At 35.4% G+C, this 25607-nt stretch overlaps 1 protein-coding gene across 1 annotated transcript in view; it reads left to right on the top strand.

Moving 5' to 3' along the window:
- The window catches only part of LOC131695301 (homeobox protein Hmx), a 126937-nt gene that overhangs the window by 72016 nt on the left and 29314 nt on the right, over nucleotides 1-25607 (top strand). The window lies entirely within an intron of this gene.

A 25607-nucleotide genomic window follows, 5' to 3' on the forward strand; every position in this document is an offset into this window, starting at 1 on the left:
CCATCCCCCCCCCCCTCCCCTATTACGTAACAAATTCCCAGAAAATTTTTTTTTTCTTCGGTGAAAACATGTTACGTAACGATCTAGCTAACTCCCCCTCCCCCCTATGTCACAACATGTCACAACTTGTTGTACCCGCTCCCCCCCCTAAAAACGTTACGTAATTTATGAATGGTCCCTAATATTGAAAAATATACTTCACCTTCTGGTCTTTTGCTAATTAAATGCCATTACAACATTTAACAAATTGACCCAATAGGTTGTTAACAAACAAAATGCCAAAAAATGAACAATGACGATACCTTTTTCGTTTCGGTAACTCATCACAGTACAGGAATAAACTCTCTCACATCAAAGAGTTTCCCTTGTTCTATTTGTGATGGCTTCGAGAATGCAGTCACTGTGTTTAAGAATATGGGAAATAATCAGTATAGAACAAGCAATATTCGTATATTCGTTGAATGAAAATAAAATGCATCATTCTTTCTTTCATGAGCTGTTCTTCTAGGTTATATATTTTCTTCTTGGACAATTGCACCTTGCATGCATGAAGAACTAATCTAAGTTAATCCTCACATGCCAAACTTTTTTCTAGCGTTCATACGGTTCAAGAAACACGAAAAACTCGCTTTGAAAGATGCTTCTTTCGTAGTGCTGGAAGCTGCTCAATATTTACCTTCCGGTGCTCAAAACAATTCTCCTAGAAAATTGTGAATATTCTATATGCTAGGAAAAGACAGTCGACGATACGCTTTAGCAGTTTTCAATAATAATGGAAAATAATGAAGATATATCAAAATGTCATTTATCAACGCCAACTGTCAATATCTCTGGTGGTACTGCTCCAGTAAAGTTATATCAGACTAATAGCAATAACTTCAGTTCTAAGTTCTAATAGTCCCAGTTACAGGTCTTCCTTATTTTTGTGAGTAACTTCTGCCGAAATCAAAAGTTTTAGCAGCTTAAAAACGTTGTTCTTTACGTACAACATGGGCATGAAGGGGTTGATGTGATACCTTAATAAAAAAATAGACTGATTTTAAACAAGAGTATTTAGCCTATTTTAGATATGTGCAATTTGTTCATTTGATGCTCATTCGTTCTGCATCATTTATTTGAGTAAAGATTTCTTGAAGTATATACAATAGAATAAAAGGGTAATCGAGTTCTATCAGCTTCCAGATTAATTAAAAAAATTTCAAACATTTGCGCTCATACCACCCGAGGGTGTCACCACCAAAATGTCATTTCCTTAAAAGATACTTCAATATGATAATTTATGCCTAGCGTCCATTATACCAATCGTTCATTATGCCTAACGTATATTATGCCTAACGTCCATTATGCCAAACGTCTTCATGCCTAACGTCCATTATGCCTAACGTACGTATGCCTAACGTATTTATGCCTAATGGGGTACACCCCCCTCTACCATCTGAAGTGCTACATCATTTATACATGGCCCCTGCCACCGTACTGGCTGGTGTTTAAAACGTTACGCATTGATCGAAATGGTAAAGCGAAAATCGAAGCGCGACTAAAATATTCGCTAATTTTAAGTCATTTAAACAAAACGAAAGAAATATATTGTAATTTAACTCGAAGCTGGACCTTATCGACTCAACAAAAGCAGGTTACAAAGCAATTGTTTAAATATGCATTAATTTTTTTTTTTTCAAATGAATGCATATCATAGGCATGGTTTCGCACTGCCTAAGTAGTTCTTTTTAGCTTTCATATATGTGCGGAAAAACTGTACATTCATTTCATATGATGACAAGCGGTGTAAAATGTTTGAAGTATTCGTAAAATATAACGCTGTTCTTTCCACACATAAAATATGTGCACTTTTCGTTGGCCTCAAATAACTCAATTGATGTTTGACAACCCGGTTGTCAACGGCTACTCTACAAAATGAATACTTTGTCCGACCATATCCATGAAGAGAGTAAACGTGCGATATTTCGATTATTGTATCGATTTTGTGGGCTGTTTTCGGTAAATTTAAGACTAAGAGAAACGAAAGCAATGAAATTGAAAGATAGTTATTCTAGAGCGAATCAGTTATAAATATAACACGGAAAACTAGGACTAGGCAGGCTCATATGGCCATGAACGAAAGGAAATGTGAAGAATCCATTGCCTTCTGCTGGTAGGAGTTGGGCTTTCCACCCAAGTTTACCGCATGGTAAACCCTTAATTTTTTTTAAATAATACGGTGGTGTAACCCCTTAAAGCTCCATAAACGGAATTATGTGAAAAAACTGTTTTTGAGATATAGGGCGAAAGGATGCCCTATATCTCGAAAATTAAAAGCCTGTGAAAGAAATCTTCGTGATATGTTTTTCTTTAACTTTGATGAAGTAAGTATTTTTCTATTTGAATTATCGAAGAAAATAAAATTCTTAACTCACTATTAGGTGGATTATTCATCGATTTGATAAGATCGAAAGAAGGAGAGTTTCATTCCAAGAAACTCATTACTATAATTATTATCGAATATTCTAACAATCAATAATATAGTCTATATATTTTTCCCAGCGATAAAAAATCGTCACCATTTTTAGTTTTCAGGAAAATTGGTGCTCTACGGGTATGACTCTATTTAATCTCTATAAATAACCCTATTTAATGAATTTAAGTCATGTTTGTCAAATTTGGTTTGGAATGATTTTGAGTTTGAAACTGATATAAAATTTAAACTAATTTAAAATTTCTCAACAAGCAAAAATATTTCGGAGGGGGTCTGAACCCCCAGGACCTTCCCTCTGGATCCGCCACTGGATATTAATCAGATATACCATAAAACTTTAAAAAAATAGTCTCAGATGATATTTCTAACGATTAAAGTAAAGAAAAAACAATCGATTTTTGAACGAGCTGGTTCTCAACTCATAATTGTTAATATAATAACATTTTCATTCAACAGAAAAAGGCCCAACGAAAAATACATGGAATATCGCGCAGAATATCGCACAGAATTTCGCACGGAATTTCGCGCAGAATTTTGAACGGAAGTTCGCACGAAATTTCGCACGGAATTTCACGTGGAATATCGCACGGAATTTGGCACGGGATTTCACGTGGAATTTTGCATGGAATTTCACGTGGAATATCGCGCAGAATTGCAAACGGAATTTCGCTCAAAATTGCGTGTGGAATTTCGCACGAAATTTCGACTAGAATTTCGCACGGCATTGCGCACAGAATTTCGCACGGAGTTTCACGCAAAAATTCGCGCGGAATTTCGAACGGAATTTCGAACGGAATCTCGCACGGAACTTCACACGGAATTTTACACGGATTTTCGCACGGAATTTTGCTCGAAATTCCGCACAGAATTTTTTCGCACGGAATTTCGGATGGAATTTCGCACGGAGTTTCGTAAGGATTTTAAGCGAATTTTCACGTGCTATTTCACTCGGAATTGCGAGTGGAATTTTCGTAAGCAATTTTGCACGGATTTTTGCGCAGAAGTTCACATGAAGTTTTGCACGGAATTTGCCGCAGAATTTCACATAGAATTTCGCACAAAATTTCGTGCAGAATTTCACATGGAATTTTGCACGGATTTTCAGTCGGGATTTCTCACGGAATTTCGCACGGAATTTCGCACAGAAGCTCACACATGGAGTTTTGCACGGAATTTCACACGAAATTTCACGCGGAGTTTTGCACCGAATTTGGCGCTGGTGTAATGAATATTAGCTTTCTCGGTTCGTACGTTGGTCGTGCTGCCCGTGTGTAAAGAACATGTACCCATATAATACACGAGTCAACAATATGACGCTCCACGGCATGCTACAAGTCTAAAATCGAAGACGTTACGTTAGTGTATGTGGTTTAATTTTGGGAAAAAAATGAAAAGATCGTCTGTTAATTAAATAGTAGGTATGCAGGAGAACGCTTAGGTACATATAACATATCTTTATATAACTTTTAGAAAATTGCTGGTTAAGATTTTCGCCTTATTTGGAGGTTTGATAAAGATGTACATTATCACGCCAATTTTTTGGATTTTTGTTGCTTCACAGATATCTGCCTCTTACGAAACATTGGCCTCGTTGCCGCCTGCCGCAAAGTGGTCCTCAGCTGGCACATATCTTCTTGAACTACTGAACCAATGAAGAAGCCCGTCCGGTGTGTGCCGCGTCGGTTTTCCCACGAGACATACAAACGGATGGCGAGAGAGTATGAAGTTGTTATTCTAATATTCATTGCGATAATTTGAGTGAAATTCTTAAATTTGTGTTAAAGAAACTGTGAATGAGCACTTTTCTGTAGTCATATTTTCTTAAGCAAAACAAAAGAAAAATAAAGAAGTAACAGTAATGTTAAATTACAAATTAACAAATTATTTTTTTAAAGGTGTATGAATACGAATTTGAGTCATTTTTACACCAAGCAATCATTTTTATGTGTAGTGTACGGAAACTAACACGCTTTAGATTACAAATGCTGATAAAATGATAAATGGCAAGTCCACTGTCATATTTTCACCACAATATCTGTATTCGTTAGCGCAAGTAATATTAAATATATACACTGTAAGTGCACGTATTTGAATTTGAATCGCTGTACACAAAAAATGAAATTCCTCACTCTATCATTTATTATCTTTGAGGAAATAAGGATTGAATACCATAATGCGCAATTGCACGGTCTTTACCAAAAGGATAATAGAATCTTACTCAAAAGGAATAGGCACTTCGCCGTCGGATTTTGGGTGTATGTACGAATCTATAATCTTAATAACATATATAAAACAATACAAAATTCTGTTGTATAAATTAGATAATTTAGAAAAACTCACAAATTTTCATAACTTGTATTTTGTAATGTATTTTCGAGTGAACGATATATGCATCTTGTTAGATTTAAAAGGATAATCTTTGTGTCATTTTGATACCGTGCTATGTTGTTACGAACGAGGGGTAAGGTACTTGTCTTTTATGCCAGATGTCTTGCTGTGTGCTCGAGATCCAACCAGGAAGGACTCGTCAGTCGGATAGTAGCACTAGCTCTGCGATTGTTCTGTTCATTACGAATGAATTGCAAAGTCAAGTTCCGCTATGGAATGTAGTTCTTATTCAGTCTTGCTTGTTGTCGGTAACTAAATTGGAAGTTTTGCAAATATATAGATTATTTGATTCTTCCTACGAACGAACGGTTGTGGACTAGAAGCCTGTCAGTGGAGCGTCATAGTATACCTAGGTGAAATACAAGCATTTCAAATGAGCTTATCACCAACCATTCCCTAGTAGGGAATCGTTTGTTTCCGTTTCATTATCCACAAAACAAAAGCGTCCATTTATTTTGTAATTTAAGTGACTGAACAAACTGTACTTCATATACTGTTCGGATTACGGTAGAATTAGTGACAACTTACCAGTGGCCTGGTTTCGCTTTGATCAGGACTCAATGTTTACGTGTGCAAGTGTGCAGGCAAGAGGTCAGTACGTTACTGCTCCATTACGGGCGGAAGGAAACAATTGTGGACAATTTGTTCATGCGATGGTCGGTTTCATCTGGTATCGATTTTCTGGACGGACTACCGTTCAGTTCATAATTTGATTTAGAAGCAGTTCGAGGCGTATTCAGTTCAAATTGTTGCGCAACCGCCAAGTATTATCGGAGGTAGCCTTTTATGTTGAATAAACTTTATACTTCTTTCTATTATTGCAGTATAGCTTTCAGAACAATCACCTTTTTGATTGGGAACGGACGAAGCGCGGTTGATAAATCGATAGCCTTGTACGCAGCTCACCTGGGTTCGATTCCCACATAGGGTTAGGGATTTTTCCAAGAAGATTAATAATAGAAGCAAATTACCTAAAGTTTAAAACCTCTATTATAATAATCGAAAAATAAAAACTTTTCGATTGATTTCGAACATTTAGTACTTCACTGTGTTCCAAGGGTCTTTAATTATTTACAATAAGAAAAAAAAATAATAGCAGCTATAGCGCAGAGTTTACCGAGTGTCAAACTGGTTCTATGACAGGCACGTGGGGGTTTGTGTATGTGTGCAGTAATAGTTCCTAAGCTTGGTATAGACAAGTAGGAAATGATAGGTTGTGCCAGAACAAACATCAAATATTTATCTTTTAGTAGCAGTAGATAATGTGGAATTTCATCTCACAAGTTTTTACTGTAACTGGAGATTTTTTAAATCATTTCAAGTTCACATACATTTGCCGCAAATGTACACTAGAAGGTATGGAAGTGCAACTGTATAGAAGGAAGTGGGGTTAGATGAACCACTTGTTTTGTTAATTGTTATATGTATTAGATCTTTTTCGATAAAATATTCTAGATGCATGAATATGAAAGAACAAACATTGCTTTGCTATATGCAATACCATTTGTAAACAAAAGTAACATGTTATCAAAATTATATGCATTTTTGTTAAGTCTGTCAAATGGCTCAAGTATCCCCACGGGTGGGGTACTTGAACCACTCGATGGGGAACCATTAGAATCCATTATCCAGACTATCATAAAAACACGTAGAACCATGCGAAAAAAGTTCATTCTGTCTTTTGTACAAAAAATTACGTTTACAATTACGTTTCTCGTTCGTTTTTAATTTTCTGATGTAACGACTTGAAGTAGGGTACGAGATATTGTGTATTTTACACCTGCTCGACTTAGGGTAATTTCGGGAGAGATGCCGCGTCGGGTGAGATGCCGCACTTTCTATATCTCGTATATAGCGTCACTTTTATACGGTAATATGATATTGTGAGTTTGTCTTTCGGAGAATTACAACACTGGAGATGTAAAATAATCCTTATTATTAACTCACGACAATTTTATTAACGTTTGTGTGCGTTTAGTTGTATCACGGAGTGCCGAAAGTTTTTCAGTACCGCATTAAAATTTCGTTTTTTTTAATTGTTCGATTTTTTGGTAAATAATGTATTGAATAGCTGGGACCTTTTAGAAGGCATTCTGATCATGAGCACGATCATCCGTAATTTCAGAGAAAATGAAGCCGTGCGGCATCTCTCCCATACAATTGGGAGAGATGCCGCATGAAAATTGCAGGTGAGATGCCGCACTCGATGGCGAAGGATACGTAACTATAATGATTTTTTTTTCATCTCGGAATGTCATTAAATGATCATTTGCGCCAGGTATAGTTTTTTAAAAAGGTATATCCACAAACTAACGGACCTAACACAGTGACATAAAAGAATATGAGTCTTTTTATCTATATGTTTGGGCGGGCGATATGTATCTAAGTATTAGTTACTTCGGTTCATTCTTTAATGTTTCAGGCACTAATTTTAGTGAACGCATTGATGTGTACTACCCATGATCGTATACTTGTCCCGTTTTCTATGGGATTTCCTATCTTTATGGGACTGATATGCGATCATGGGCAGTGTATTGGTGTCAACCTTGAGATAAAAATGAAAATTTCAACGAATTGATGCTTTTTCAAAATCAATCTTTCAAGACCAAACCAAAGTTATATAAATTCATTGTTGGGAGAAACAACCAAAAACTGCTTTTAAGAAACCACTATATATATATATATATATATATATATATATATATATATATATATATATATATATATATATATATATATATATATATATATATATATATATATATATATATATATATATATATATATATATATATATATATATATATATATATATATATATATATATATATATATATATATATATATATATATATATATATATATATATATATATATATATATATATATATATATATATATATATATATATATATATATATATATATATATATCGTACGAACATATAAATAAATAGTGCCCTTAATTAAGTTACTCCAACTTAACCGTTACACAAGGTTGCAAAAGAAAAATCTTTATAATGTTGAATAAAAAATGTTTCTAGATATGGTGTTACCCCCTTAATAAAAATGAAGGCGCTGGCCTATTTATAGGTGTAATCAAACTTCATGAAACTCAGCTGAAGACCCCTAATCACAAAAACATCAACGGTAACTTTTGTTCACCATTTTTCAGTTTGTGACCATGGTGCGGCGTCTCACCCGCACATGCGGCATCTATCCCGCAATGATCTTGTTTTGAAAAAATGTTCATGGCAATTTGATGATTTTTTTTTCATGACAAAAACCATTTCACAGTATTTTAGCAACTTGTCACAATTGATAAAAATGATTTCATCAAATATTGAATGATTTACTTTGATGCAGGATCGATTTTAAGAAATGTGCGGCATCTCCCCAAATTATCCTACTCTATGTCCCTTCGCAAGATTGTAAATTACAGCAAACCCGAAATAATCCACTTATCATTGAGATGAGGCATTTCTTACACATATCACTGTTGTATTATTCATTAGTTTGCCGAACACACGCAAAGTTGGCAAGCAACTAGATGTGAAATAAGCAGAGTTTCGAGTTCTGCACGAATAACACTTCGAATAAACTGAATAAATTAACGAAAAATAATAAAACAAATAGAAATTTAAAATAATTATGATGCAAAAAATTAAAAAAAGATTAATAAAATGGATAGAATGAATCAATTAATAAAATAAATCAAATTAGCTGAAAATTAGTCAATATTAAAAAAGTTATAAAATTAAGAGAGTAAATTAAATTGTTTCAAGCTAACAAACTGTCATCCAATAATAAAACGAACTGACTAAATCGAATTAATAAAATGCAGAAGTTGCACAAAATATATGAACTGGGAAAAATAAACAAATTAATAAAATGATTAAAATAAATGAAATAAATAAAATAAATATAACCAAAAAAATGAATTAATATGACAAATAAGTGATTCTCAACCTTGGGTCCGCGGACCCCTAGGAGGCCGCGAAGTCATTGCTGGGGGTCCGCGAAGAAAAATTTATTTTCCGAGTACAGATTGAAATTTCAAGTCTTGTTTCCTAACAAACTGAAAATAACATATTGATAGCATATAAAATCGATGTTTATCCGTGAGGGTCCGCAGCAACCCAGGGCAATTTCTAAGGTTGAGGTTGAGGTTGAGAACCGCTGAGATAAATAATATGAATAATATGGATAAAATTAACCCTTTCATACCTAATATTTTTCTAGCACATACATATATGGTTCCAAAACTGTTTTTCTTAAAAGTGGTAGAGTAAAGAAACGCGAAAAACCTGTTTTGATCAAAATAGATGCTTATCTAACAGTGTGAGAAGCTGCCTAATTTTTACATACCATCCTTAATACACAACTCCTGCAAAGTTTTCAATAATTCGATTGGGCAGAAAAGATAGCCAAAAGCAGTCTACATCAGAGTTAAAAATATTCAAATTCATTGAATGAAAATTGATCATATTCAGCCGCATTCATTTTCAATATTCAGTGACGCAGCTGAAAACGTCAAACGAATAAACCGCCCATTCATCAATGCAGATTTTCATTCGTCTCCGAATATTATACGAACCGAACTTGCAGCAACGAATCAAACGTATCAAAGTAGGCCCTAGCACAATGAAAGCGATGATGATTGTTGTTTTATATACTTTACCGGCATTTAAAAACATTTTTCTAGATAATTAGTGAATTGAATATATTGTACGATATTCAACTGAATGAATAACATGGATAGTTGAATGAATATTTTTTCTGTTCACCGCGAGTCACATCAGGTTCATTTTCAGTCGTTAAAAAAGAGCTTCGATTATTTGTAACTCTGGTCTACATTGATAAAATTCATCAGTTTTCAACAATATTTGAAGGCATCGAAGATATATCAAAATATAATTTTTCACCGATAACTAAAAATGTCTCTGGCAGCACTGCTCCAGTGAAATCTAATTAGAACAATTGCAATAACTTCAGTTTTACAGATATTTATTCTAACTATTAGCGCTCAGGTCTTGTCTAACCCCAAAGTTATAGTGTTTCTATATATTTTATCACTTTATCATTTTATTAATGTAGAATACATTTAAGGTTTCAATATAGGGGTCCCGTTTCAAAATATCGGCTGCGGCGCCGCGTCAGATTTTGAACGTTAATAACTTTTATCATACTAAACAGAATGATTTGATTTTTAGGCCAATTTGTTGCAAATATGTTCCTCTATGCTGTATTAAAATTTGAAGTATGTATAACATGCACTAATAACAAAAAAATGTGTTTTGAAAAATCTTTCGAAAACGACTCGGAAAAGTGAAAATTTTCAGCCCATCCCGCACAGAGCCGTCACTTTGGTAGACCAACCGAACAATAAAATAATGAAAAGTTTATATATAGGTCCACTACATGTTTGTTCCTATGGTTATTCGCATTGGGTTGCTTGACGAGAGCAGTTGGTGGGGGAAAGACGGCATATTCCTTTGGTTAGGCCATTAGAAGCCGGACGGAAAGGCTCATGCACGGCACGAGAACGAGCGAGAAAGCGATAGTAGTGCATATTAGCGCGATTATATAAATATCTGTCGGTCGGTTTTTCTCATCATTCGTATTCGTTCAAGCACTAGCAAGCAGCCAGTCCACCGAAGGAAAGCAGTTGGCGATGACGACGGCGGAAAAAGTGCCCCAGCTACTGGTGACTCATCGCAACCCGATCAGGAACTGTCGCCCTGCAAGAATTTCGCCCCAACTAAAGGGCAACAGAGTAGGCTATCGTTCCAGCGTCTGGGTCGTGAGATTGTACAGGACTGCAAAATCGAGCTACGCTTACAATGCTCAGTCGTAATGATGCCCCGAGAAGCCAACGATGCATACTTGGTCGGTTTGTTCGAGGATGCAAAATAGTGCTTTCTGGCTCACCGTGTCCGCGGGGAGTGCGTCTGAATTATGCTCCCGCAATAAAACAATAAACGGTTCTTTACAGGACCAATTATTTGTGTTGTAATAAGAGTTAAACTGAAATTTACATTTTATGGTGCATAACAAATAATTTTCAGAAAGCTATATAAGAAATACGATGTGTGGAAAGAAAGAAAGAGAATTTAAATTATCCTCTCTCGCTCGTTTTCGTGCACTGCTTTTCCGTTCCTTTCTGCTGCTACTACCATCATAACTAAAACGAATGTGCGTGTTCCCCCACCATCTCATGGCCAGTGTTGCCACAATTGCATGTCGCTATAACAATTTGAATTATTTTATTGTTCCTCTCTAGTATTGATAAAATATAGAACATGCAAAGTACACTAGTCGCATGCTTTTATTCGAACTTTTTGGCAGCCTCCGTTGATTAACTGCATAAATCGATTTGTTTGTGCAGCTCCTTGCTAGTAGAAAACTAAATAGCCTTTATCAGCGCTAACAAATAAGACAAAAGAATTTAAATTTGTGAAAATCTTCTCCTTCCTTCTTTTCAAATCTGCAACATTCTTTGAAAATATTGTTGGAATGTTGTTATTGAAAAACTGAACATGCAAGTTTGCTAGCACTGGCCACTAGATTGAGGGCGATGGAAAGACAGAATATTCGTTTTGGTTATGCTAGTATTGGTAGCCGAACGGAAAGGAAAGGCACAGGAATGGCACGAAAACGAGCGGGAGAGCGATAGTAGTGCTTTCTCGTGTTTTCATATATGAATATTGGTCGGTTGGTTTTTCTCATCATTCGTATTCGTTCAAGCACTAGCAAGCAGCCAGTCCACCGGAGGAAAGCAGTTGGCGATGATTACGGTCCGCAAAAGTGCCCCAGCTACTGGTGGCCCATCGCAACCAACTACCGATCAGGAACTATCGCCATGCTAGTATTTCGCCCCAACTAAAGGGCAACGGAGCAACTAATCCGCTGGCTAACATTCCAGCGTCTGGTTCGTAAGGTTGTGTATTACTTCAAAGTCGAGCTACGCTTACAAAACTCAGCCGTAATGAAGCCAGTGATGCCTACTTGGTCGGTTTGTGGGAGTGGGCGTAAATTACAATAAAAGCAACGGTTCTTTTCAGGACCAATCAATTGTGTTCTAGCGAGAGTTAAACTGAAACTTTCATTTTAAGGTGTGTAGCAAATTTTCAACAAGCAACATAATACGTTGTGTGGAAAGAAGTAGCTTGCACATGGAACAAAAATTTAAATTATCCTCTCGCTCGTTTCGTGCACTGCTTTTCCATTCCTTTCTACTGTTATTATCAGTATTACCAAAACGAATGTGTTGTTGCATGTGTTTAAGAGAAACGTTGAAGTCGCATGCTTCTATTCAAGCTTTTTGGCAGCCCCCGTGAACTAACTGCATATGATTTTTTTGTGCAGCTCCATGCTAGTAGCAAACAAAATGGCTCTACTAGTGTCTGATTCGTGAGATTGTGCAGGATTTCAAAGTCGAGCTAAGTTTATAAAGTTCAGCCGTAATGGTACCCGAAGAAGCCAGTCTTGTCGTTTTGTTCGAGGCTACAAAACAGTTCGCCAGGCACGTAACTATCATGCCAAAAATATCCAACGATCCAGCGCATCACCATCAACACCAACGCCGATACCAAAGGTTCTTTTCAGAACCACCATTATTACCATAGAGAATTATTTGAAAATTTCCCATTCAAACGTGATTCTGTTGAATATTATTAGATTTAAATTAACGTCTCGAATTGAAATCACGACGCTCCGGTTATGTGACAGACATTACCCACCCATCTTTTTTAATTGTGGCCACGACTAACGGTTTAATATAGACACCCCATTTCAATATTTCTGAAGGAACAGAAGGTCGAGTTTGGAAAGTTTGTAACTTTCATTGTACTTAACCAAATTACACAATGTTCGCACTAATGATTCAGAAATATGATCAGGAATCTTCTGTTAGATTTGTAAGTATGTATAATTTACATGAATAAAGAAAAATTGATTTTCAGGAATCAATTATTATCTGTTCTTCCATTGGCCAGTACTACGCGACTTCCTCATGCTAACAATTAATTTCATCGTTAGCCATCTCCCTCACCAAGGCCAACAACGCCAACAAAACTGGTCCTTTTCAGGACCACCATCATTTTTGTAAAGAATAATTTGAAATATTCCTCGCCCAAATCACCTTTTGTCCGAAAATTCCAATGAGTATCAACATATTTGAAGAACGTGTTCCTTATGTATTCTACATCTCTCCGGTTATGTCGCAGACATTACCCACCCATCTTTTTGCTTTTAAGCAATAAAACGATTGAAATGAAAAAATCAGCGATATTAAAAAGTAATAGAATTAATAGAATAAATTGAATTGTGTCTAATTATTGTTCTAGATGAAAAGAATAAAATGAATGACTGAACAAAATTAGTCAGATTGTTAAAATGAAAAAAATTTGTAAACCCGAAAAATAATATAAAATTGCAAACACGAAAACAGTGAATACAATAAATTAATTATATGATTCGTATAAGATACATGAGATAATAAACTGATTGGAATGCATACAAAGAATGAAATGAATACAATAGATAAAATGTGGTCCAATAAACAAAATGAATCAAAAGACTGCTAAATGACAAAAATCAATTAAATGAAATGATCATATATTTAAAATAAGTCAAATATACAAAATGAAAAAAATAAACAAAACAAATATAATCCATGAAATGAATAATTTGGATAAAATTATGCAGAATAAAATTTAAAAAAAGTTAGTTAATGAAGTAAATGAATAAAACGAATTTCACGAATTCCAAAACCATTGTTTCAGAATATTCTGAAGTGTTTATGAAAATCCCACGTCTCCGTTCTTCTTTTCTTGACGGCGTTTTAAGATTATCTGGTGTTTCTACTTTAATGATGGGCTTTAATTAATCATCAGGAAATCTAGAAATCAGGAATTTGTCTTGGAATTTAAAAAAAATGTCTTTTTGGTTAGAGATATCTGAAAAATGATTTGCACAGAATAGAATTTTCAGGTCTAAGATTTTAACGCGTAATTGGAAATAGTAAACTGAGAGTAGGTAAATAGTATTCATTTGCAGTGAAGTATAATGAAAAGAGTATCAAGTAAGTGTCTAGGTTATACTGTCAATTATTACATATACAAGTCGATTACAATGCAGTCTCTTTCCACTCATCCTCATCACTCCACAATTGTTTCGTTCGGAATTCTCGTTTTGGAGATATGGGTTTATGAGCCTTACACAAAGCAATACCATGACAAAGGAATGGTTCAAACTACCAGAATAAGTATTTAAATTCATCGAAAAGCCAGTGGCCATTGAAAGTGTTCCTGGACTGTGTTTGAGACACGAACATTCTTGAACTTACAAGTCGTATTTGTTCGCAAATAAATATGCTTTTAGTCACATTGATCATGAAAAATGAATATAGAGATTTTCAGTACAACTCAGTATCAGTTATAGTTACACAGTAATATGTATAGCAATCTGCGATTGTAATCCTCGCTAATTTACATGTAGAATACGGAGTACTCAAACGAAACGTCTATTGAATTGTCCAATGCCTGTACTAATTCTGGCATTGAAGCTTCAATTGAAGCTGAGAACGCATAAGGCAAATTTTGGCGTCATTTTCCTGGATCTAATTTGTGGATATTATTGGAATTTAATCCGTTATTTTTCCTAAAAGTGCATTCTAATACAATGAATCCGCATTTTCAATAATATCAACCCAAAACCTGTGTTCTCAAGTTTCAAATGACACATTTGAGCATATCGTCGCTGTTGTGCTATCTTATGACAAACGCCATTTTGGGGTGAACTGAGTTAGATATGCCATGTTACTAAATTTTAAAATCTCCATAAAGTTGCGTTTTCAGAATTTTGAAATTCTGCTGGGTTACTGAGATATAGCGAAACACGATTATGACAAGCGCCAATGTCTCGAGTGATCGAGTTGTGCTATCTTATGACAAAGAAAAAAGAGACAACATTCTTAGTTTGTTGGCTTGCTATAAACCGAAAAGCTTATAGCAAGCCAACAGATGTCTCTGATGACATAGGTAATTCCTATGCAGATCAACCATAAGCATTAGCTAGGTTCTTGTCTCGGGAGCAAAACTTTTCCTACCATAGTTTTTTTCTGGGAATGGTCGGCTTATATATTCAAGATTATTGAACAAATTTCCTTTTGAGATTTCCACTTGTTTTGGAAAGTAGACCGAAATGTAGTGATGGATTATGCAAGAAGAATATTTGTTTCGTCTAGTCACCTGTCAACAATAACATTGTTTGATAGACATTGTCTCTAAATTGTCAATGAAACCAACTTTTGTTTATTGTTTTTTCTGAATAAAGGAGGAAAATTGGGAAAACTTTGTGTTCCAATACTATCATTTTGCAACCTGATATTGCTGCTATCGCATGGAAAAGTATTATATTGGACATAGTGATCTATAACGCATAATTTTACGAATCAGTTATAATTCATTTTTATATGAAATCTTCTGTGCACATTTGGGACACGTCATACATATTTTATCATGAATACACACTTATGACACGTATGCGAGCGACTTTAGTTTACATTTTAAGCAAAAACTGTAAGTGTAGTCAACCGATCTTCACACAAATCGAGAGATTACTTAAGAAAAGATATAAGTATCGAATCTCTTTTCCGAAAAGCTTCTAGCATTTATAAATTTTAAGATATTCAATCTCAAACTTTAAAAATTGTTTTTCTCGAAAAGTGCTAAATGGCGCTTGTCATAAGATAGCACAACAGCGACGATATGCTTCATTCAAAATGCAGTAGAGATACGAAAAGTTTAAAAAAGTGCACGTGGGATATTTCTTTTCCACATTTTTGTCTTCAAACAACCATATTACCCAATTTGAAATACCCAAGGATTTTCTTAATTATAGTATATACAAACGCTCAGTATAGAATTGAATTAAATTGGAGTTGATGTAGTTTTCGGTTTTTGGTCATATGACTCTCCTTAGTGCAACGTTTCGAAGGAATAGTTTCTCATCTTCAGAGGAAAGTAGGGTTTGAACATAAATTAGCTATAGTTTTCTCATAATACAAATATTTTGCAAATTTTTTCAGGACCACAAATATTTTCTTTTTCAAGTAGAATGTAAAATTTAGTTTGTTTTCGCAAGTGGCTCTGTTCTTCACTAAAATGGAAAACTATTTGTAGGGAATCGGAAGATAAAAAAGGGTTTGCTTTTTTAAACCTGAATAAATACATCACAAAATTAAATTAGCTTGGATACTAGCAAATATTTCAAATTAGTTTAAGATCTTATGACACATCTTAGAAATGGATTTGGATATCAGGATAGATCCGAGTCGTGACAGTTGCCACGAAGGGTGCGGTGGGGCGACAAGTGAGGAATGGTAAATGATGGTTAGTGCTGTGACATTATTTTTAATATGGAGCGAAATTTTGATTCCTTATATCTTTATTATAGGGGAACTGGGGGCAAGTCCGACACCTTAAGCGCAATCATTTTTCTAAAATACCAAAAAGCTCCAAAAATTTTATATTCTGTGCGTAATCCTTGTTTACATGGTTCTTAACAAGATATAATTTTTTAAGAGTTTCAAAAAATTGGATTCATTAAAAATTATTGGTTGCTAAAAAATGGAGAAACATAACATTTTAAAAACGCTGCGGGTAAGACCGACACCCCGAAGTGGCACGAGCGTCGCCCTTGTTAGCTTTCTTTTTGTCCAATTTTTTTCATTAAAAATGTGTTGTGTATGTGTGATAAAGTGTAACTATGTGTATATGAGTATGTGTGATACAAATGCATGCTTTCTGGAATTTCCTCGCGTAGCAAGAGGAAGAGAGGAAGGTGTGAATAAATAATGTTCAACACTTGGTTTGTATTATGGTAAAGATTTTCCCTCTTAATCTTTTCAAGCTTTATTAGCGCTTGTGTAGCCATTCTAAGAAGTAAGATCCATTCTGCAAGAAGAATATATCCCCTGTTACTAAGATTCATTCACTTAGAAGCAACATACGTTTTTGTAGTAAGCTATCCGATTCGTGTTATGATTTTTCGGAACTCTGTTGATCAACAATCCGGCAGTCGATGGAAATTGTTATTTAATATCATTTTAGAATCTCATATTAGATTATCCTTTTTCCTTTCGTTTTATAATAAAACTATGAATCGTGCTCAATTTAATTATTAATTTTTTGGTCGGCTTGAGACAATACTGACAAGGAATAAATGCAAATACCAGAGTTTCCGTATATTTCAAATATTAACATGATGTTATAAAAGTAGAATACCATAAATAACTCCCAGTCGTTCGCATTGAATCAAAAATGAACTCAACCATAAATAGCGTGTCGATCTTACCCCTCCTAAAACTGTCGGTCTTACCCCAACAGTGCACACTTTTGTTAAATGCTCAATAAACAGTGTTGGAATACTCAAACTTATCCTCAACGCAGATAAATAATGATATGGAGAGTAGATTAGAATGTGCGACAAAAATACTGGTGATTTCCAAAGCCTTTGTGCTGTTAAAACCTTAAAGTGTATCAACTAAAAAAAACATCCAAGTGCGCATCAACTTTGTTTTCGCTTGTTTTGTTTATTTTGTGACGTTGGATGAATCTATATGGCATCTGTGTGTCTCGAAATGCTCAAAATAATCGTACTAATGATATCCTGTTATTATTGTATGATTCAAAATTTGATATCTGGGAAAAGTCGTGGGGTGTCGGGCTTATCCACGGTGTCGGACTTGCCCCCAGTTCTCCTACATAATGCAACTAATAATTTTAACGCCATAATCAGAATAACATAAAAGAGGATAACTTTCACTAGAATTTTGTTATTCAAAAACGCAGTTGCTCTCGGCGATGCTACGAGTATAATACCCTAGTAACAATTGAGGTTTTATGGTAGTTTTATAGCCAATCATGAAACTTAGATTGCACTTGTAGCATGCTATAAAACATAAATTGTTACTTGGGTAAGAATTTGAATTATGTTAAAAATCTATTTTCTCACTACTAGGTGGATTACTTGGTGATATGTGCATTCATATGCCATCCAAAGTCTATCTCACGACTGAACGACATGCTTAATCCAACGGATGAATACATCAACTCTGGACAAATTTTCACTTTGAAGTTAATTTACACATTGTAATGTGTAACAATGCATTGTTTTGTCTTTAAAGTGAAGTTGCGTATTAATTTTTGAGACATAGTTAATTAATTATTAAGTAAATTCACAAACTATTTTCGGAATCGAATTCCTTGAATCACGCAGATGTGTTTTCATACTCCGATAATCCAAATTGGTTTAGTTTTGCCCCTAAAACACCAGTAAAGCAATACTCTGTATATAAATGTCTCATCTTTAGTTAGTGGAAATTGGTAAGCGAAGAATAAAAATCCAAAATGTTTAATATCTCCGCCGTTCATGAACGGATTTTAACAATCTATAGCTTGTTCGAAAGGTATTTTTACAAGCTTTCTAAATACGTGCATGTGATACGCATTGCTTTGTTCGAAAGTTATCTGCTTTAAACCCTTTGTGCCTGGACAAAATCATCCATATCTCAGAAATTAAACAATATATCGAAAAACAAAAATAATAGTGTCAAATGGCAACGTTAGGCCTTTAATTTCGTTAAGTTCAGTTCAGCGGTTGCTGAGATAATTACATGACATTAGTGCACATACATGCATACCTACACACAGACACACACACACATACAGATATTGTCCCAATTTGTCGAGCTGAGTCAATTGGTATATGAGAGCCGTCCTTCCGTTTTCAAAGTTTGAGCGAATCCTATGCATTTCATTTGTAAGAAATTTAAAATCGCACATGTACTTACCATTCAAAAAGAAATTCATTACCACATCAACTCGCCCCCAACGTTTGCTCGAATCGTACTATCGACATGACCTTCAAACTGGCATTGAAAATAAGACCATGAATGGAAAAGTTAATTTTAATGCGATTATCGCAGTTCCTTCAACAAATGTTTCTTCTTTTGTTGAGCTTAACACGTTTTGAAAGAACATTTGTCACGGTTTAAACACACTTCACTTCACCATGAAAAATTTTCGGTAATTGAATCTGCTTAAGCACCTTTTCATTTTATGTGCCTATTTTAAATGTCACCAATTGCTTTCATGTTCTCCCGTTTCAGTTTATATATTGGAAAAAAACAGGGGAGAAAATCCTCCTATTCTCAATATTGAATTGCACCCTAAAACTAAATATTGATTTTAACATTTCCAGGTGATGTAATCCTTCAGCTAACAAACACGCTTGCCTAATCATGTAATGGGTTGCTGTACAGGAGATGTAAATATTTCGAATCAATGACAGACAGTGTGTCCGCTATTCAGTCTGAAATCCGAACCGAATAGCAGTTTCTCTACAATTGGCTGTTCACCCTTCAGATAATTTGGTCAAGTTCATTGACGTTTTTTTTCTCTTCAGAAAGGAAACTCGACAAGTGGAAAATTGACAATCGCTTCCATTGATTAGTCCCTACGAGCAACCAGCACATATATGTAGACCAGCCATCCCGGGAATTTTCCCTGCTGTCACTTTTAAGCGGAACGATTACAACAATAGACTTTTTCAATTCCCGGATAGGAAAAAAGTACCGGCTTGCTTTTGCCTTGATTGCGGAAAAATAATAATGAAAAACATTTTTTTTTGTTCGGGATGCTCTCCTTTTTCCACCGTTCTCGGGGGAACAACTATTTGTTCTCGAGAACCGATCCAGTTTAGTTGATCTTTGTGCAGTGTATCGTCATAGAGACACATTTTTTGCTTGGAGCTCTATTTCGGAGGCGAAAAATTGCGCTTATCGAACCCATATGGGTAAAGCGATGCATTGAACTGTGCAAGTGGAGCACCATTAGTCTATAGCTAGTATTACAGTGTAGGTATGTCAAACTACGGGTAGCATCGATAATTCACACACTCTCAAGTATTACGTCGATGTCAGAACCAATGTATGTACACCTGTTCGTTTTCTGATAGTGACGCCCAGGCCCGTGCGCAAGAGGTAGGGGTGGTGTGGAGATTCAAACCCCTCCCACGTTTTGAATTACTTTTAAAAATTCCTAAGCTTTCTAATAAAGAAAAATGTTATACTGTGACTTGCTTGAACATATACAATGCCATTTGAGTTCAGTCATTCTAGAAACAAGTTGTTGAAGAACCCCTACAAGCCCTGTAAAAGGATGTAAGTCAAGTTGGTCGGCATCTCCGGATCGGATCACTTCTCGATAAGATTTGATGTTAGCAACAGTGACACAGCAAACGTCGGTCATCGAGCTAGCAAGAGCAGTTAAAGAGAAAAAATAACGAACGAACCACAAAACGAAAGAAAATTGGGTTATCATTGTCTAGAGAAATTTCACTACGGAGACGATTTCTCCATCGGAGTAGCTGAGAGCTAAATAGCTCACGACAACCGGCATCGGTATCAGGAGAAATTTCGCCGTCGTGAAACTCTCAGCACCAGCTAGCAGCTAAATAGGAACGAGTTGCGACAAAAAAGAAGCCCTGCGAAGATGGTTGTAAAAAGATGTAAAACATTATAATCAGTATCTCTCGATCGGTTCGCGTCCATTCACAAGATACCTGGACAGGTCAGTTATACCTCAAAGATTGGACAGCAAGCAAGAAACAGCATCAACACAAAAAAGAGCAAGAGTACTATCCCCCTAAAGTAATACTTAACGGTGACCGTGAAAGGTTGAGGATTGAGAGGAACAAGAGGTATAGGTGGGCTTGTTACAAGCCATTGCAGTTAGAATCCGACACCACCACGAGCCAGCAGGCGATAGTGTCTGATCAAAATTACTTTGCACATAACAAGACGACGGGGCCAACACTAACTTTTCTACGGCGAGAGATAGAAACTAATAGTCTTCTACAAAGTTGTGGAACATGTGTTTTTCAGTAATTCACCTGAAGATGATCATATTCTATCTAACTCTCTCTATTCGCATTTAGTGATGGCGCCTTATATTCGAAGAAATATGGACCCAACATTTTCTAGCCACAAGATGACTCATATTGTGTATTAAAATTTCTCAAAATATACTGTTTAGTTAAACCGAAGACTAAATATTAAGAAGACTGATATCTCTTTCCTTCCCCCATACAAACGAGTAGCGACAGCGGTTACAGTGCCTCTATTGAAGCAAGGTAGGAAGCTTAATGTAAAAGTGTATATATGTGTGTGTGCATCACTATGTGAAGTACCACTGTTACCCGTAGATGGCGTTGCTGTTACTGTCTCCAGATTATGGACAGAGTTGCCAGTCTTCTTGATATGCAGTCTTCGGTTAAACCCAACCGTTGTTTCACAAACGTGGATTTCTGCAGCTGATTCAGCGCTATATGTTGTTTGGCCCCACGCAAAACTATCTCAGAGATAACTTCGTTAATGTTTGACTAACTTCCCTTATCAGAGTTGGATTTATTCGTAGTCTTCGACAAAGTTGTAATGAACAAAATTATAATTCTTATTTTCACTTGTAGCGATCATCCAGTGCCACCTTGTGGTGAAAATGCGAGTTAGTGGATCTTGTCCGATTTGGGTCAAGTTTGGAATAGACAGTCCTGACGGCATTAGGAAATGTCTCAGAGGTCTTATTTTTTCTTGTTACTCTAGCCGTTGGTTAGATGCAATCGAGTATTCCTCAATTTTGAATGAAGAGCTTGATGAAAGCCAAGAAACATACTTAAGGGGTTACATATCTTTTTATTTTTCAAAATATCGAAAAGAAAAATTTATTACTTTATCTGAAAGTACATCTCCTTGAGAATATTTTCCCAATTTTTTTAAGAGATTCGAAAAATAGAACGAAAGTTACAGCGCTTCCAAGCGCGCTTCGTCTACCATGAGCAGTCGTAACTTGAAATTTTAAACTCGATTTTCTCGAAATGTCGTTTTTCCAAAAATGGTTTTTCCGTGATCAGAACTGCCGAAAAACCACTCAACCGATCTTCTTCAATTTTTTTTTCAATTGATCGTAATTAATTTTTCTCGCACCAGAACGATTCTTTTTTTATGCATAAATTTTTGTTTTGTTGATGAGAATTTTTTAATACAAGTTTTAGAGCTTAAAACAGCGATTTTTTAGAAACATTCCCGAATACAGGAAAAAATTATTATTCATTCAACTAATCGTTAAGGTACGAGGAATACTCTTATACTAATTGAATTTTTTGAGTTTTGGAACTTTAGTTGATCTATTGGTCTTCAATCGTGGTCACCGTAAACCTCTCAAATAAAAAGGGGTTTCGCGGAACAAGCCATAACTCCGCCAATTATCAATACATTTTTATAAACTTATACTTATTTATTTCACTGAAAAAATGTACTACTAACATACGATAAGTTTGAAGTAATGAAATCATTGCTTTATGCCTTCACGTAAATTCAAACTTTCTTGACATTTTTCTCACAAAAAGGTATGTAACCCCTTAATGATGCAGGTTCGTGGACGGACTAACGAGAGAAACATCGATGAGCACTCTTTGGGGTACGGCCTGGTGTATTCTAAGCCGAAATAGCACTAACGGGGGTGTCTAATACTTAAACCATAGGATTATAGGTTTCGCCAAAAAGGTTTGTCCGTTCCGTGCCTGCACAGAAGATCTATTGCGCCGATACTCCTCACAATACTGCGAATGAAACACCTTTATCGATTCTGGAGTTCTTACTTGCTCTCTCATCATGTAAGAATAAAGCGCCAGGACCTGACGAAATCAAATTCAACTTGTTGAAGATTCTGTCAGACTCTGTCAAGAGACACCTGGTATGGGACCATTCATAAATTACGTAACGCTTTTTGGGGGGCAGGGGGTTCGACAAGTTGTGACATGTTGTGACATAGGGGGGAGGGGGAGTAAGCTAGATCGTTACGTAACGTGTTTTCACCAAAGAATAATTTTTTTTTCAAGAAATTTGCTACGAAATAGGGGAGTTACGTCATTTATGAATGGTTTTGTTGTGGGAACATAATTCATTCAGCATAACAAAAGATCTTAACGTTCCAAAGCTTGCATGACTTTTCTCTCGAATTTGTTTTTTAAAAAAATCTTTTACCGGTATGAGTTGCCAACCTTATTTTCTGCTGTCCATACTACACTCTTAGAAAAAATCATGTAAATTTAAATCTACTACGATGCACATAAAGGGAGCGGCCCGATTGACATAAATTTACGTTTGTTCTAAAATTTACATGCCAATGAAACCTCAAAATGATACTTTACATGAGATGATGTAAAAATAAGAAAATGACACAAATTTATGCTTCGAGATGTTGTCCTTGTAGATGTAACGTTAAATACTTTCAGTTGCATTCTTCATTAGAAAATTATCCAGAATTCATTGTACGAACTACACAATCCTTTAAATAAAAATATGTGCAATAACCTAAAGGATTTCGGAAACATTATGACAAGACATCAATGTTGCTGCTAATTTTTTTTATTTCGATCCAACATTAAACAACCGGTTCTAGTTTTCTAGTTCAGAAACATCTTGAAATTTACTTGTATCCAATCATCGCACAAATTCGGAAAATTTGTTTGTTTTTATTATTCGTTGTTTGATTAATTCGACCCGATGAAAATAAATATTGTGGATCCTCAAACTGTTAACGGCAGCGAAAGGCTTTCCAGTTCCACATTGAAGGGACAAAAATTGAACTTCCAGCAGGTATGTTTGCGTAGTATGTTTTGTAATAATTTTAAACTCCGTGTTTAAATAGGACAACCGATCATAGCGCATAATAACCTTGTTCATTTGTCGTTTCACAATGGTGTTGCCTGAGACGCTTACGATAAGCAACAAAAGATTTAAAAGTCACTTCGCATTCAAACGCGCGCTTGAAGAGTTTAAGATCGCAATCAATTCGAATGTATTTTTCGTAAATAATTGTTTTTTCTTACACAAGCTCGCAAATTTTACGCAGCATACCCATATTTCACACTTTTAAAGAAATTTTTACCGGGACGAACAGCTCCAGAGAAATTTGAAATGAGACTAAATGTAGTTTGCTTGACACTGTCACCTAAGTCAAAGAGCATGTAAATTTACAGTTTACAAATCACAGAATTCAGTTTCGTGCAGTATGTTTTACAAACTTACTCGCCCAAATTTAGAGTCACGAAGTATACTTAAGACTTTAGTGCAAAAGTGGGTCATGAAACATAATTCTAAATGTAATAGTAGGTATTTATAAATACGGTTTCATGGAAATTCTGGATACATGAAAAGAAGCATGAAATTAAGTCATATTTTCATTTCAGTCCTGAAATATTTATGTCAAATAAGATTTACGTCACATGTAAAACTCATTATTTTTAAGAGTGTAGGGTTCGCAGTACCGACCCTTTTTGGCGAGAACCGGTACTATGGTACTGAAGCGCCCAGTACCGGAGGTACCGGTAAAGTACCGGTACTCGAGTATTTTTTTTTAAATCGAGAAAAAAAAGCTTCAAAGTGAAATTGAATGCTTAAACTGATGACCTCATTCTCAGATGATTGATTTGTTCTGATCTAAAAACATGTTGATTGTTTTTAATTGATTCGGAATGGCATGACTCATTTCATCAGAAAATATTTTTCGTATTCGGCACCTTCTTTTATTTCAAAATCTAGGCCACTTTGACATCAATAACTGCTAAGCGGTATTGTCGACGTCAACAAATGGTAAATGTAAAAAACACTATTAACAACAGTAAATCAAAGCGAATATGGCAGTAAATCCGAGCAGGTTACTCGCATTTCCTCTCTTGATTTTCTGTAAATTGGTGTCGACCTGCATACCAAGACTCCTTGCTTTCCTGTAAACTATGGAGTTTTGCTGAATTTTCCGATCACCAATAATTACAAATCGCCCCATCTGGAGTAGTTAAACATGTCTAAAATTGTTAGTTACTAAATCGCTGTTCGTTCTTCTATAACATAACTTAGACCATAGTCTTATCACGCGCCACCCAGTGAATAATGCAAACCAATCAGAATGCTGCTAATAAAAAAAATCATAGCATATTTTTACGTATGTTACGCTAAATGTGAATATTTTGAAATTTAGTATAAGATCGTTAAAATTTAATTTCGACAAAATAAAGCAGGAATTTATACATACGGTTCAGTACTACGGGAGCTAGTAATGTTTAACTTATAGAAGGTAATTAATATAATTAAAAGTCATCTTGCAGACCGATATTTTGAGACAGGTCCCCCTAGAGAGTCCACATATTTTTCATAAAAAATGACATGGTACCGAAAATACCGGTACTGGCTTTTGTTCAGTACCGGTATTACGGTACCAAAAATGGGTCGGTATTCCCGGGATTTTCGGTACCGGTATTACCGGTACCACAACCATAGTCCACACTTTTAGTAGAGTTACACTTAAATCCAATGATCTTTGCCCATCTTCGAACAAATTAAAAGGTTAAGCTTAATTTTGTAGCAAATATTTTTTCAAACTGTTTCCCTTCGAACAAAGTCAATCAAACTCGCAAAATGTTGAATGACTGTTTCCTAAACTTCCTTTCTTCCCTTATTATGGTTGATCAACAATCAACGAGCTATGTGTGACCAAATCCGTTATGGAAGACTGTATTGCTTGAGGGACAAGGTATCCTTGGCCGAAAAGGAAAAATAGAAAAATTACACGATAATGGTTCTTGACGACTGAAGACTATTAATGGAGAGTGGTTCCCCTTCT

This window comes from Topomyia yanbarensis, chromosome 1 (assembly GCF_030247195.1).
Source record: "Topomyia yanbarensis strain Yona2022 chromosome 1, ASM3024719v1, whole genome shotgun sequence".
In the NCBI taxonomy this organism is placed as follows: domain Eukaryota; kingdom Metazoa; phylum Arthropoda; class Insecta; order Diptera; family Culicidae; genus Topomyia; species Topomyia yanbarensis.